Below are 15,513 nucleotides of genomic sequence, written 5' to 3'. Positions count from 1 at the left end.
TTCTAAGAGAGTAAAGCTTAATAATTCTCATTATAAGAAAAAAAAAACATGTAACTATGTGTGGTGGTGAATGTTAACTACACGTGTTCTGGTAATTATCTCACATTATGTACATATATCAAATCGCTATGCTATACACCTAAAACTAATGAAATATATGTCAATTATACCTCAGTAAAAATAGTAATAGTAATTTTTATGCTGTTCTCATTCTGTGGGCATTGGCATTGTTTTCATAATTAGAGATATTTTCTTAAGGGTATTCTGTTCCAAACGGTCTTCTAAGGCTGTTCTATTTATACCTCGGTTAGTTTTCATTGCCAAACAAACCACTCCAAAACTAAATGGCTTAAGCTTTTCATGACCCAGGAGCCTTCTGACCCACCAGTTCCAGTACTGTCCCTGCAGTCCCTCCAGTCCTTATGGACCTTGTCCCACAAGCCCAGCCCTCCAGTGTCCCAGGAGCTGCCTCAGTCCCAAGCCATGCGTGGTGTGCAGGGGCAATGCCCCTGCTTAGTGCTGGCCTTAACCCTGAAAGCCACGCAGCCACCAGAGACTGCTCTGTCTCAATCAGCATGAGAGCAACAGTGAGGAACTTGGGAAACCTGGGGAAACAAGCACTTCCTTGTTTGATCTCCATCCATAGTCAGCGGCATAATAGCAGAGGGTATTTCTTAGTGGATTTTTATGCATCAACATCTGTTGAAAGTAAAATGGAATGTTTGTCTCAAGACATTGATGGAATTAGATCTAATGCTGTCGAACATCCGCTGACCCGGGAAGTCAAAGAGTAGGAAGGGATTTTCCTGGTTCCTCATGAAGAAAAATTATATCCTGAGAGGAAGAAGTAAAAAGATTCACCAGATTGCATCTTTACTTTTTAATTCTTTCACTCATGAGCACCATTAATCTAGTTTACAGACTTGACCTTTATTCATTTAGAAATACGTTGCAGGTGCAATTTGAAGGTATTCTTGGAAGGCTTTTTTAGCCATTGCTCCCCTTTGCTGTGAGAGGGAGGTGATATCGCTTGCTTAGAGCAGCTCTGTAAACCCACGGCGACTGCGTACCATTCTCGACGTCCCTTGCATTGATTAAATTACTTTGCCAACAAGGACTTCTTGTCTTACAACAAATTCCACCAGCTCTAAGTCAGGCAACGATATCAGTAACACCATTTTGTAGAACAAAATTTATTAAAACTCTCTTAGATTGCTAGGTACTTATTCAGGCTCTTTAAGCATGCAAAAATAGATTTTTTTAAAAAATCACTGTAGTCTGTAAGATTTTGATCTGGGCAGTAAATGTGATATTTTAAACCAACCAACCAAAAAGTGAATAGTAACTGGATTATAGGACCAATGATTTATTTCTCCCAGTTCTTCTGGTCTGGGTCAACTTAACAGGGACTGAAAGGTCTAAGACGGCCTCACATGTCTGAGGTCTCAGTCCAGACAGCGGAGATGGATGGCCAGTTTCTCAACGTGGTTTCTCCTTCTGCAGGAAGTTCGTTTAGGCTTCTTCCGAAGGTGGTCTTCAGATTCCCAGCAGCAAGAGAGCAGGCCCCCAAATGCAAGTCCTTTTCAAATATCTGCTGCGTCACATTTGCCAATATCCCCTCCAGCAAAATAAGTCACATTGTTAAATTCAGATTCAAGGGGTAGAGAAATAAACTTCCCTATTTGATGAGAGGAGTGGCAAAGTCACGTCGTCAAGGGGCCTTTGTGTAGTGATGAAAGGAACTGTCATGGACATCTACTCAAACCATCTATTTTGTCCCCACTATGGTCACAGTGAAAGCTGAGATAGATGCGCAGTCGCTACTGAGCCTTGCACAGACCACTACCCAAACAATTGTGAGCAAATAAATGCATTTTGGGAACATTGGTTCTACTGCAAAAGCTAACTGAAACAACTCCTGAATCCACACAGTAGGTTAAAGTTCCAAAATTTCTTGTTTCCTTTTTAAAACTCAATTTATTTATTTATTTTTTAATGCAGAAGTATTTAAAAGTAAATTAGAGACATCATGTGACTTTTCCCCACAATTTTATTAGGCGAGATGGAGAACAAACAGTTGTTCACACATGAAAGTCAAGTATAAATCAGATGCTTGAAAATTGGGGCATGCATTTCCTGCCTTCTACACCCTACTCACCAAGGAAGAGAAGGAAAGAGGGTTTGATGGGACAACCACTAAAACAAAATGCACATTTGATCTAGAAACATTGCAGGAGAAACCACCACGTACCTCCATCCTTAACATGACATACACTAAGACCCACCCATCAGCAACACATACCCTTATGAAAGCTCTCAGAATTCAGCACAGATTGCAAGGCAAAGAAACAGCAGGAAAATAAGAGAGGCTGGCAACTCTGCTCCAAGTTCGAATTTTAAAAGGAAACATGTCCACTTTCCTCACCCACCATTACTCCAACTGTATTTTCAAATGTGTCCTTCACCAGAATGTAGCAGAATAATGGCCGGTGTAGAGTTTAGGACACCTGAATTTTGGTTTTGGACCAACGGGCTGATTGATCCCAAATAAGTCAATTGACCTCTCTGGATCTGTGCTTTCACAAGTATTCACTGTCTGGGCAGTGTAGCATCATAGTCAAAAGCATGAACTTTGTTATCAAAAAGAACCAGTTTCAGGTCTAGCTCAGTAACTGACTAGCTCTAGAATCTTGGGCAGGTAACTTAAATTCTCCGTTTCGGCGTCTGTAAAATGAGAACTGATAATTGTATTAGAATCTGTGAATTATGAGATAATGCTTATCATATGTTCAGCATATGTCTGGCTCATTAAGAAGTGCTCAGGAAATGTGTCTTCATGCTGTTGACAAGAACCTAAACCATGTCTGCTAATCTTGCCCATACTCTCATAAAAATACTGGCCACATCACATGTTCCATGAAGGAATCTTACATTTGCCCCCCATCACAACCGCCTCAGCTCTGCTTCCATGTCCTAGGGCCAAAGCAGAAGTTGAACATTTGAAATCAACAGAACATTCTGGATCTACTGCTCTCCTTGCCCAAGCTGTTTTACTTCCCTTTTTCTAAACTCTTAATTTCAAGTCTGAGAAAGAGCAAGAGATTTGGGATCTGAGTTTAAAGGAGAGGAAAAAAGCAGACTGTACAGACTAACTCTGGCTTCCTCCCTGATTCGTGGAGGAACTCATAGCCCCGGTTCCCGGGGGAAAGAATGTCTTGCAGTCATCTGCTTGAAACAGGATACTCAGTTTAACCAGTAATTCTGGTCTCTCCATTTTTTCCCTTCATGTTCAAGGTATCAAAGGAACAAATGATGCCTAAAACATCAAAATGTTTTTAATTCTTCACCTTAAAACAACTCTATCCATTCACAAAATGAGAAGTAATTCAGAGTATAATTAGGCAGGAAGAATCTGCTATTCAGTCTTTAAGGGTCTCCATCTTAACCTACTAAGGATAATAACAAAACAACAATAACAATGTTGGTGGGGGAGGGAGAAGGCGGAACTTCATCACCCTTCACCTTCGTCTAAGCCACTAAACCCCCAGAAATTATTCCTAGGGTGGCAGGACCAGTGCTGGAGAACAAACCAATGCCCACCAAATGAATAAATAGTTAAAAGTTATAAAAGAAGAGAATAAATGGGTAAATAAAATATAGTCTATCCTCCTGCTTTGACAATTCTACCTTCTTAATAACAAGGAAGGCCAGGTTTAAACTCAGGATTCTTGGAGTCCTCAGAGTTCCACACTGAAACAGAGAAACAGGGAGAGAGCCCTCCCCTGAGCCCTGCCCACTCCCACCCCCCCAGCGCCCGGTTGCATCCAGCACCGCAAGCAGCCTCAAGGCAGGTTGGGGATAACCCAGCCCCCAGATCCAAGCAGTTCAAACCCTGCCTGACAGCTGGCCCTTGGTAACCCCACACGCCTATAAATGCACAACAGTCTGCAGTCAGGAGGATAAGCCCAGCCACAAGGGCACTGAACTCGGGCGTGGGGAGTTCCCAGAGCCTAGGCACTCAGACGTGGTCTTGAAACAGAGCGTGGACTTTAGACAGGTCTCGCCCCTTGTCCAGTATATCCAAGACAGGACCCCTCAGAGCTGGGGGCTCAGGACACGGGCACCTCTTGCCTGGGTCTAAGGGTAACACCGACTAGACCACATCCTTCTCCTCAGGATCTTCTCAGACCTTCACCCCAGGGAAATTCTGCCTCACACCTTCTCCCACAGGCAGATGGCCTCTCTAGTTTTCTGAGCTTCAGCTTCTTTTAGGTGACACCTCGGCTCCCACAACTTTCTCCATAAATCACAAACAAATGTCAGGCAGCCAGCTTCTTCCTAATGTCTCATTCCTGACATTATTCTCTAAGTCTGAAACCGAAGCCCATGTTGCTCATTTTCTCCAAATTCAGAAAACTTGTCTTTTCTTGACATTTTATCCTGCCCCAGGGTAATTCTACTCATTCATCCTTCCCCCAAGGGAGAAGGGAGAAAAAATATGTATATATGTGTAAAAGATATACCTACAATGAAAAGATATAAATATATATAGCTCATATACACACAATGACTATCTTAAACTCATTGCATCTCCCTCACTTCCTATAAAAAACCAGGAGACTAAGGCCTAGTTCCTTTTTTAAATTAATAATTACTCATATCCAACTTTGCCTCTTTATTCCTGGGCCCTGATTATTTCCTAATTTTATTTGTATTCCCCTTTCTTTGACGTTATCCTTACCAATAGCCCTAAGAGTGGAGTCAATTCAACCAAAAGTACCAAAGTTACCATGCTGGCACCCCCTTCTCTGCACCCAGTGTCCCTCACTCTTCCACACAAGAGACTGTCAGAGGGCGTCCCTGCTGGCGCAGTGGTTGAGAGTCCGCCTGCCGATGCAGGGGACACGGGTTCGTGCCCCTGTCCGGGAAGATCCCACATGCCGCGGAGCGGCTGGGCCCGTGAGCCATGGCCGCTGAGCCTGCGCGTCCGGAGCCCGTGCTCCGCAACGGGAGAGGCCACAACAGTGAGAGGCCCGCGTAACGCAAAAAAAAAAAAAAAAAAAAAACTGTCAGAGAGCCTCCCTGGAAGCTGCCCTTGCCACCAGTCATTTTTTCTTCCTCATCCCCACCTGCTTTCTCTCTTTTACTCATGTTAACTTGCCTCTCCTTTGTTCATTTTTCTCAAATGTCTTTGTGCTTTCCTGCATAACTCTCTCCATTCCAAAGAAGCACCATCTTCACAACCAGGATCGGTTAAGAGCCCTCCTCACGGGCAGTGTCAATGGTCACCAAGGCATGGGGAAGGTACTCGGGCAGCCCTATAATAGCTCCTACACTAAGACCAGGCTAGTTCTAGAAAGATTGGGGTGAAAACCAGGGCCAGCTTCATGAACATGCAGCCGGGCTTCATGGGCCATGTTCTTGGTTTAATGTTCTGATGTCACCATCCTAAAATTCTTTTTTTTTTTTTTTTTTTTTGTGGTACACGGGCCTCACACTGCTGTGGCCTCTTCCGTTAAGGAGCACAGGCTCTGGACGCTCAGGCCCAGCGGGCATGGCTCACGGGCCCAGCTGCTCCGCAGCACGTGGGATCTTCCTGGTCCAGGGCACGAACCCGTGTCCCCTGCATCGGCAGGCGGATTCTCAACCACTGCGCCACCAGGGAAGCCCCCTAAAATTCTTAATAATGTTGTCTTTGAACTCTTTAAATGAGGTCCAGTAGGACCTTGGGGTGAGGAAGGACACACACTAGGCCTGTCCATCATTCCCTGCCACCCCATTCCCACACGAGCGTTTGCGATGCCCCATGAGCACAGAATTCATGGGCCCCTGCCACGTTTGGGAGTTCAGAGAGACTGAAAGCAAGTACAAGGTAAGCGTGTTACATCTAGGACTGCATAAGTGAGGGTGCTACCACCCGAAGGGGCCAGGCTTCCAATCTGTCCAGAATTTACTCCAGATGCAGAAAGAAGGCCAAGGCGTTCTAAAAAACCCAAACAACCAAGGAAACCTGTCATATCTTTGGTTATCCCTAGTACTTCGCTGTGTTAGCCAACCATTTACCCTGAAAACGATGACATAGCAAAAGGGGGGAAAAAAGGCAACCATTAGTTCCTTTGCCTTTTTAGTCCTTTTTTTACCTATCAGTAAGCAAAAGGTAGAGTGTTGGTAGATGTCGCGTATCAAGAAGTAAAAACCACTGAGTTAGTCTTGTGCAGCCTTTCCTCTGTTCTGGCAGAAATAAAATACACATGCACGTATCGACTACAAAACATGAAATGTATAATTTCAGTAATTGCACATACAAAAAAATGCTCTTACGTTTGCATTTAAAACTGGCATTTATACTGGCATTGTGCAATATAAAGATGAACAGTAAAATTAATGCTAATAATTTTAAATGCTAATGTCTCTTTACTTAGAATTACATTAAATGGCAAATTTAAACCACTATGACAATTTGAGAGAGAGGCTGCAGAAGAAAGAGAAAAGCTGTATATTTAAGTACCTTTAACTGTATCTTTTTTCCTACTATTTGAACAGACATCCTCATGTTTTCTTTTTGGACCAGGCCATTGCAAGTTGTGTAGTCATCTCTGATGAATAACAAAAAGAAAATGAGTGGAGCAGAAGCTGGGCTGCAAGAGGTCAGAGTTGGGCCATAGCCCAGCAGGATGCAGACATTTGTCGAAATGCCCTTTTTGACATCAGAATTCCATCCTCAAACACCTCCAGTGGTGTCCCATCTCATTTAGAGTTAAAGCCAAAATTCTTACTATGGCTCTATCCCAATTGCTACTTCCCCTGCCCATCTCCCTGGCCTCATTTCCTACCACTCACCTCCCCTCTCAGCTCCCATCAGCTATCCTATTTGCATTCTCCCACCCCAGGGCCTTTGCACATGCCATCACCCTCCCTAGAATGCTTCCTCCCCACCCAGATATCTGGAGCTCCCTATTCCTCAAATCTTCATGTACCTCATCAAATGTCACTGTACCAGAGAAACCATGCCTTACCATCTCATATAAATGCACAATACTTCATTGACACTTCTTACCACCAGGCCTATCATATACGTATTTATTTCTTTATTTAAATGCTTGGTCTCCTCCACTGAAATGTAAGCACCACGAGGGTAGAGAATTTGTTTGATTGTTTTTCACTGCTATGTACTCAAACTAAGACAGTGTCAATATTTGTTGAATGAATGAAGCTAATACACTTCCTAAAGTATGAAGTCATTTAGATTGAGATAAGAAAAGCTTCTTTAATATGAGGCATAAAGCTGGATGGGTTTTCATATTACAAAATAATCTCTAACTTGGACCCACAAATCGTGCCTGATGTCCAAAGTCAGGAAGTATTCTGTTTAGGGAAAACCGCCCAACGAAGGCGCCAAGGAGCCTGGGGCTGGAAGAGGGGAAATGGACTCTGCCGTTAATGAGCTGTGCAATCATACGCTGTAACCAGAACCTACAAAGCCTCAAGTCTCTTAGCTAGGAAACAAACATGATGTAAGAATTCCTGCCCTCTTTATCTCACAGGTTTTTGCATGTAATCAATGAGATAATAAACATCATTTTGCAAAGTTGCAGTGTTAAAGAAATGCTAGGGAATCACACTTGCCCTGCTAATTAAGGAAACAGTGGGCTGAGAGGAGGGGTATGGAGGAGGGGATAACGGGCTGTTGGGCCATTTAGCTAAGCCCGGTATTTAGAGAGACTGGAATGAAAGAGGCAATGCAGAACAGCAGATGCCGCGGCCGGCCGTGTTGATCTTTCACAGGACGACCCCCATACATCTCCCATCTGACAGGAATGTCACTGAGCCCAATTAGAATTAGCCTTTCACATAACACTCAAATTCCTGGACTTCCGAGAACAGCCATATAAGGGAGGAACAGACAGTACAGATAAGAAGAGAGGAACGGAGAGGCAAAAGGTTACAGAAAAAAATGGAGATTTTTACATTCCCGCACACAAAGGACAAGATGTTTCAACCAATCCTATCATTTTGGAAAAGATTTGACTAGAGAATATTTACCCAAGTTGTAAGCCTGTTCTCTTTCCCAGCATTTCTATGTGGGATGAGTTGTTTTTTTTTTTAATTAATTTGTTTTTACTTCCAGACCTTATTTTTATTTGCTTTGTTTTTATTTTTTCTTATCGTTATTTGTTTAACTTTTTATTGCCCTTTGCTGCACTCACGATGCAAGCTGATCTATTCCCAGCACAAAGTTACTTTGTGCTCCCAACTGAATCTCCATCCACACAGAGCAGAACTCTTCATGTCAGGACGCTCGCCTCCGCTAGAATGTATTTTTAAAATTCATTTTCATGCTAACAATGCCCCTGCAAAGATGGTAAGGTGTAGAAGATCAAATTGTGCATGATTCTTAATCAGGAAACTGAAGCATTTTTTAAGGCGCCCTTAGATGTTTCAAATGAACCTTTTTGGTAATTTGGGGGCTCCAGATAACTTAAGCAGAACATTTTTTTAAATACAAATTAAAATGCTGCAACTTGTACCAAAGAAGGGAGGTAGAAGTGACTGTCAAAAGTGGGCAGCCTGACAGCATTCCCAGACGGGGGAAGCCCTGCAGCCTATTTTTAAACCAACCTGTGTAATTTCATAGAGAAGTAACCACATCTCCTGATAAAGCTTTTGGGGGCGGCTGGAGGATAGGTCTGCAGTGCTGGAAATGGCAGGGCCGCCCACATTGAGAAGGAAGAGCCTCTAGATTCTGCCTTTTCACAGGACCAAAAAAAAAAAAAAAACCCTAAAAGTGTACATTTCCTCAGTAAAATGGAAGCAGCCTCTCAGAGAGAAGACACAGAAGCCCCACATCTTCAACAATTGGTATGAACATCACCTTATTAGTGTTAGTAATAGGCAAAGGGATGTGAGTGAGGCAGAGTTTGACATGGGGAAAAATTGGTAGCAGATCATAAATAAACATGGTTGGTAAATGTAACTTCAATGAGAAAGATTAAATAAAGAGTAAATACGATAAGAGTTTGAACAGTAGTGCTTCCAATACTCCAGTAACTGGTCCTCAGAGAAATGGTGAGGATAGAGATTTGTCTTCACAAGGAGGACACAAAATGATTTAGCAGAGAGATTATAGAGTCCACCTCCCAACTTTCTTTTTCTTTTCCTTATTAAATTAATTACTATTATTATTATTTTGGCTGCCTTGGGTCTTCGTTGCTGCGCGCAGGCTTTCTCTGGCTACGGCGAGCTGGGGCTACTCTTGGTGGTGGTGTGCGGGCTTCTTATTGCAGTGGCTTCTCTTGTTGTGGAGCACGGGCTCTAGGCACACGGGCTCAGTAGTTGTGGCTCATGGGCTCTAGAGCGCAGGCTCAGTAGTTGTGGTGCCCGGGCTTAGTTGTTCCAGGCATGTGGGATCTTCCCGGACCAGGGCTCAAACCCGTGTGCCCTGCATTGGCAGGTGGATTCTTAACCACTGCACCACCAGGAAAGCCCACCTCCCAACTTTCTAGTTGACTGTAGTCTTAATTATTTAACCTCTCTGAGACTTAGTTTTCCTCATCTCTAAAATGGGACTGATCACATTGTACCAGGTAGGGTTGTTGTTAAGATTAAATAACAACACAGAGTAAGTGGCACTGAGCAAGACCACAGTGAATGGCATACCCTAAGCCTCTGTCAGACCTTAAATTTGTTGAAAGAGCCCTTAGTATGAAGAACAAGAAGGGGTTTCCTGCGGGGCACCATACTTATTCTTCTTGGAAATTCTAAATGGCCAGCTGCCTCCTCCACCTTCTGGTAAGACCAATGCCTGGCCCTGATTTAAGATCTAAGACCAGGGAGGGAGGGAGACGCAACAGGGAAGACATATGGGAACATATGTTTATGTATGACTGATTCACTTTGTTATAAAGCAGAAACTAACACACCATTGTAAAGCAATTATACCCCAATAAAGATGTAAAAAAAAAAAAAGTTATAATACACATCTTTTCAATAACATGCAATTAAATTATGCTTTAGTTAAAAAAAAAAAAAAAAAGATCTAAGACCAGTTAGTACCCGCATCATCCCAACATCCACTCCCTCTCTACACACACACACACACACACACACACACACACACACACACTCCTCAGGCCACAGCCAAGAGCACACTGTGCCAGTACCCAGCCCTGATCAACTGACCCTGACACGGCCCTGAAGGGCAGTTGTTTGTCTGAATGGAACCTCTTATTAAAAATTAATTCCTGTCAAACCCGATTACATATGAACATAGCCTCATTGTGATGGCTACTGAAATTTCTGGAAACAAACATAGGCCCTACTGTCACCAAAAGCAAAGGGCATTTTAGGACAATTCTGAGTCTTGATCTACGAACATAGAGATACAGCTAGCGTATCCCCCAAGGCTCACAAAGGCATTTGTCCCCCAGGGACAGCCATTTGTCCCACCCTCCTCCTCCCTGCTCCTCCCTGCCCAACACCCACGCCCCCATTCCTTGAGGCATGTGTGTCAGATGAGAAAGCTGCCCCTTCATGCAGATACCCCATCAACACCAACACCACCACCTCATCCAGATTCTACACTTCTGATAGCGTGGGCTTGCCCTCTGAGAGCTTATGGTCCCTCCTCTGTAAATACGGTATAATGGTGATAACACCACCACCCAACTCACAGGGTTGTTGTGCGGGATTGAATGAGACAATATCTGTAACGCACCTGGAATATAGAGGGCTGGCCCTCAATAAATTACCCACCCCATCTCCACCCTACCCTGTGCATTCCTGTACTGGGATACTGTCTTCTGCAATGTTTCTTCCACATTTAGGGCACAAAACTGGGGGCTCTCGTTTTCTTAAGAGAAATGGGTTGAATAGAACAGGTTAAAATACCCTAGACCAGATTTACACATCCCACATATCTCTAACAAAATTTGATTTTTCTCCTTTGCATTGTTTCTTCTACTTCCATCTCATGAGATCAAGGAGAAGCCAGAGTTGGAGGTAGAAAATTCATCACACCCTCCTCTTCTCCCTACTTTTCGTATCTTCAATATTTTTGCCATCAACACGTTTAATCTGGCATTGCGTGATCCTCTAATTGTGGTGGAGAGAAGCCCAGCTTCTAAAATGGGTGCTACCCTACTGACTGAGACAGAATAAAAAGAGTAACAATGCCCAATGAGATAAGGGTGCATGTCTGAAAGAGGGCAAGCAGGCAATATGAATCAGATATAAAATGTGTGAGGTCATTACCCAGTCATTCCACTTCCAGGAATTTATCCAAAGGAAATAATTAAGCCAGCATAAACCAACGATTTTCATTATAGTATTGCTGATCATAGTGAGAAATTGTAAACAAGCTCATGTTCCTCAATAACATGTCAATCATATAAATTATTCTACATTCATACCATTGAATACAATATAATAAAAAACATCTTTTTTTTTTAAAGATGAAATAAAGCTATACTTAGGGAAAATGAAAGAAGTTCTTTATAAACTGTTGAAGTTGGAAAAACTGGTTGTGGAAAAAATATGTGACTATAATCCTGTTTATGTAAAAATACAAAAATCCCTTATGCAGACTTTTAACACCCAAAGTATGTTTTGTCAAGCTTTTGACTGGTTTATAATTTTTCCCTATGGTTATACTAAAAAACAAAGGCTAATATAGGAAGAGAAGTGAAAGGATTACTAGCCGAGATCCAAAGTGTAAGAAAAACACAGTTTGGCTTTTAACACCACTTGAGAAGAAAACAAAACAAAGCAACCAAACCAGCCAAACAAAACAAGGAAAACTGTAAATCAGTGAATCACCATCAATCCCTGAGAGCCTGCCTGCTGGGGAGGGGAGGAGGGTTACTGCCCTTAAAGGCTGGAGAAACAAGAAAGGAAGTGGGAAGGATTGCCAAATGAGTAAGGTTCTGAGGAGCCATTAAAACAAAAGGAAAACTACATCCCACTGATGTGCAGATTTGAGGCATAGAGAGGACTTAAGCAAAGTAGGTGGAACTCCTAGGTCATCAGAAGGTCACAGAAAGACAGAGGAAGAAGCACAGACAGCCTCAAGTCCCATCTTACAAGAGAAACTAGAGTTAGGCCACTTTTTTGACTTCACTTAAAGAGTGAGTACATATATATACACTACCAAATGTAAAATAGCTAGCTAGTGGGAAGCAGCCTCATAGCACAGGGAGATCAGCTCAGTACTTTGTGACCACCTAGAGGGGTGGGATAGGGAGGGTGGGAGGGAGGGAGACACAAGAGGGAGGAGAGATGGGGATATATGTATATGTATAGCTGATTCACTTTGTTATAAAGCAGAAACTAACACACCATTGTAAAGCAATTATACTCCAATAAAGATGTTAAAAATAAAAAAGGAATACATGTAAGAAAACTAGGGAAGAATTTTTTCTTCTCTTTTTCCCAGTTACATATTTCATAATAAATTTAAAATAAGGAGCAGCAAAAATAAATAACTAAATAAAAAATTGTGTGAGTAAATCAACTTGTAGCGGAGAAGTGTGGTTTTAGGAAAGAGATTTTTTTTTTTATGTTTTGAAACCTATTCCTTAATCTGAACTGATGATAGCATTTTTCAGGATTTTATTATTTTATTTTAGGTACACCTGTGATTTATTTTGGTAAGAGGAACAAAGTTCTTGACAGGTGCTTAAATCAATGGATTTTCTCCTTTTCTTTCCTAAAGTCACCCTTGTCTTTAGAAGCCAGTTCTTATGTTTTGCTTGGTTGGTTTGGTTTGGGGTTTTTTTCATGTTTTGCTTGGTTGGTTTGGTTTGGGGTTTTTTTCATCTCACGTGGGATAAAAAAGCCAAAATTCTTTTCTTTCACTATCTTACAACTTTGGGTCTCAACTAGTAATCCTTCGACTTCTCTTCCTGTATTAGCCTGTTTCTTAGTACAATTATAAGCCTCACTGTATCAGACAATCAGACTTTAAATTGGCCCTATCCTGAGGCTGAACAAATCATCTTGAAAAGTCAGACTCAATATAAGAATCATGCTGCTAAATTAACGTCACTAAGTCCCAACATCAGAAAAGGAAATATTAAGAAAGAAGAGATATTTTTTTCTTAATAAATTTATTTATTTTTGGCTGTGTTGGGTCTTCGTTGCTACACGCGGGCTTTCTCTGGTTGCAGCCAGTGGGGGCTTCTCTAGGCGCACAGGCTTCAGTAGTTGCAGCACATGAGCTCAGTAGTTGTGGCTCACGGGCTCTAGAGCGCAGGCTCAGGAGTTGTGGTGCATGGGCTTAATTGCTCCGCGGCCTGTGGGATCTTCCCAGACCAGGGCTTGAACCCATGTCCCCTGCATTGGGCAGATTCTTAACCACTGCGCCACCAGGGAAGTCCCAGAAAGAAGAGATTTTTTTAAAAAATAGAGAGTAAGAGGAAAAAAAAAAGAATTGGAAACTGTTTGACTCAACTGGCTCAAGCATCCAGCCTTCCTGTTTGTCCTCGGAGTGGGGAAGAAAAAGCCTTTGGTTAGAATAACCAGCAGCAGCAAAACCTTGCGATTCTGAAATACAACCACACAAAATGCAAAGTGTATTTAGCAAAAAGGAAGTAAACTGCTCAGAAAAAATTGTGTAGTGCAAGGAATTCTACAGATTTAATAAATTGCAAAGAATTTAACAAATTTTATCATAAGCTTTCAAAAGCCTCTCATACAAGGGACTTCCGTGACGGTCCAGTGTTTAAGACCCTGTGCTTCCCCTGGAGGGGGCGTAGGTTCGTTCCCTGGTCCGGGAACTAGGATCCTGCATGCATCGAGGTGCGGCCAAAAACACATTTTTTTTAACTGCAAACAAAAGCTTCTCCCATGTCTCAGTGGTCTCTAACATAAACACATCTCCTACATGGTAGCATCTATTTCTATAGATTTGAGTTACTACTCTGAAATGATGTAATCTTCCATCTGGGGCAGCTTCCAAATACCTTTCCCAAATGATACAGGAACAGAATTCAACCTCTCCCTCTCCTTTCTTCCATTCCTCAAAGACCATGCCATGCAAGGCTGCACGTTAGCGTCCATAAACCAGGAAATACTTAGTAAACAGAATTTGTACTCCATTTGTCCTGAGTTTACTTTAAGAAGCTACTTATCTCTTTTAGAAGGACTTCGCTTGCCAATCACCTTTTGGAAAAGGCCTTAGAGAGGCACTCCCTGAGGACGTGCAGAATCCGAGGTCAGCAGCTTGTGTGATAGAAATAAACAACTAAACTATCTCCATCTTAAGATCTTCCCTTTTCCTTCCAAAGACAATCATTCTTTTGAGAGCAACTGAAAAGCTCAGCCTCTGTGTACCAGTGCTGAATCAAATCTAGGAGACAGAGTTTTGGGTGAAGTAGAAAAGAATAGCTTTATTGCTTTGCCAGGCAAAGGGGGACACAGTGGGCTCCTGCCCTCAAAAACTATGTGTCCCAACTCGGGAGGATTTGATGAGGAGTTTTATAGCAACAGGTCAAGGGTGGGGTTGCTGATAAGATTAGGGCCTGTGCAGGGCCTGCACTCCTCTAATCTGGTCTCAAGTAATCTTCTTGATGAGCTCTCTGGTTCCTTTAATGTAGCCTCAGGTGGTTTTTCTCTGGTATGAAGAATGCTAACATCTTAAAGAGCTTAAAGAATTGGTTATGTGTATCCCTTGAAGTGGAACCAGGACCCTGCCCCAAGCCTGCACTATTATTTCCTGGCTTCCCCTCCCTTGTCTTTGCATCCCCTCCCTTCCCGTTTTAGCAACTGTTCGAATTTGCCCTTTGGAACTCAGGGAAGGTCATGGAGGCTGGAGTCAAGAAAGTGGGGACAGAAAGGCTTCTGTGCCCAGGAAACCCACAGGGTCTTGCTTGGTTCCATAACTGACCATGTACTCAGGTGTACACACATGGAGGAGTGTACATGAACACACATACCTGCATACACACATCGAAGTGTCTCCTCTGCTGCATTCTTAGAAACATGACCATAATTTCTTCTTCAATGATGGGTTATGCTAAAGCACCTAAAATCAATAATAATTTTGAGGTAGAAAGGCCCTGCAAGGTCATATTGTTCAACCCCTCATTTTGCAAAAATGATGAAGTTGAGGCCCAGGTAAGTTAAATTCATTCCAAAGAATTTATATTGCATAAGAATTTTGACACAAGAAGTTTCTCCATCTCTGATCTCTCACGGTGGAAAAATCAAAGGCTCTTAGGTCACGTCAGTTTCAAATCCCAGCTCCACCCTTTACTGCTTTGGTGATCTAGGTAAATCAATCCCTCTAAGCCTCCACTTGTCCATCTGCAAAATGGACATGATAAGAGTTGAAGGGGTCCAGAATATACCACTGTGAAGAGTTTGTTTCCTAGACACCCTTTATCTGCCTAAAAGCAGAGCCTTCCAAAAGAATTCAGCTGTCATAAACACCCTTCCCGGGAGTTTCACAACCAGGGAAGATTGACTTCTATCACTGGGGAGAAGTCCTCAGTAGGATAAGAATTCACTCTAACAGAC

Source organism: Lagenorhynchus albirostris, chromosome 11 (assembly GCF_949774975.1).
Source record: "Lagenorhynchus albirostris chromosome 11, mLagAlb1.1, whole genome shotgun sequence".
Classification (NCBI taxonomy): Eukaryota; Metazoa; Chordata; class Mammalia; order Artiodactyla; family Delphinidae; genus Lagenorhynchus; species Lagenorhynchus albirostris.
This window is presented reverse-complemented; position numbering follows the sequence as displayed.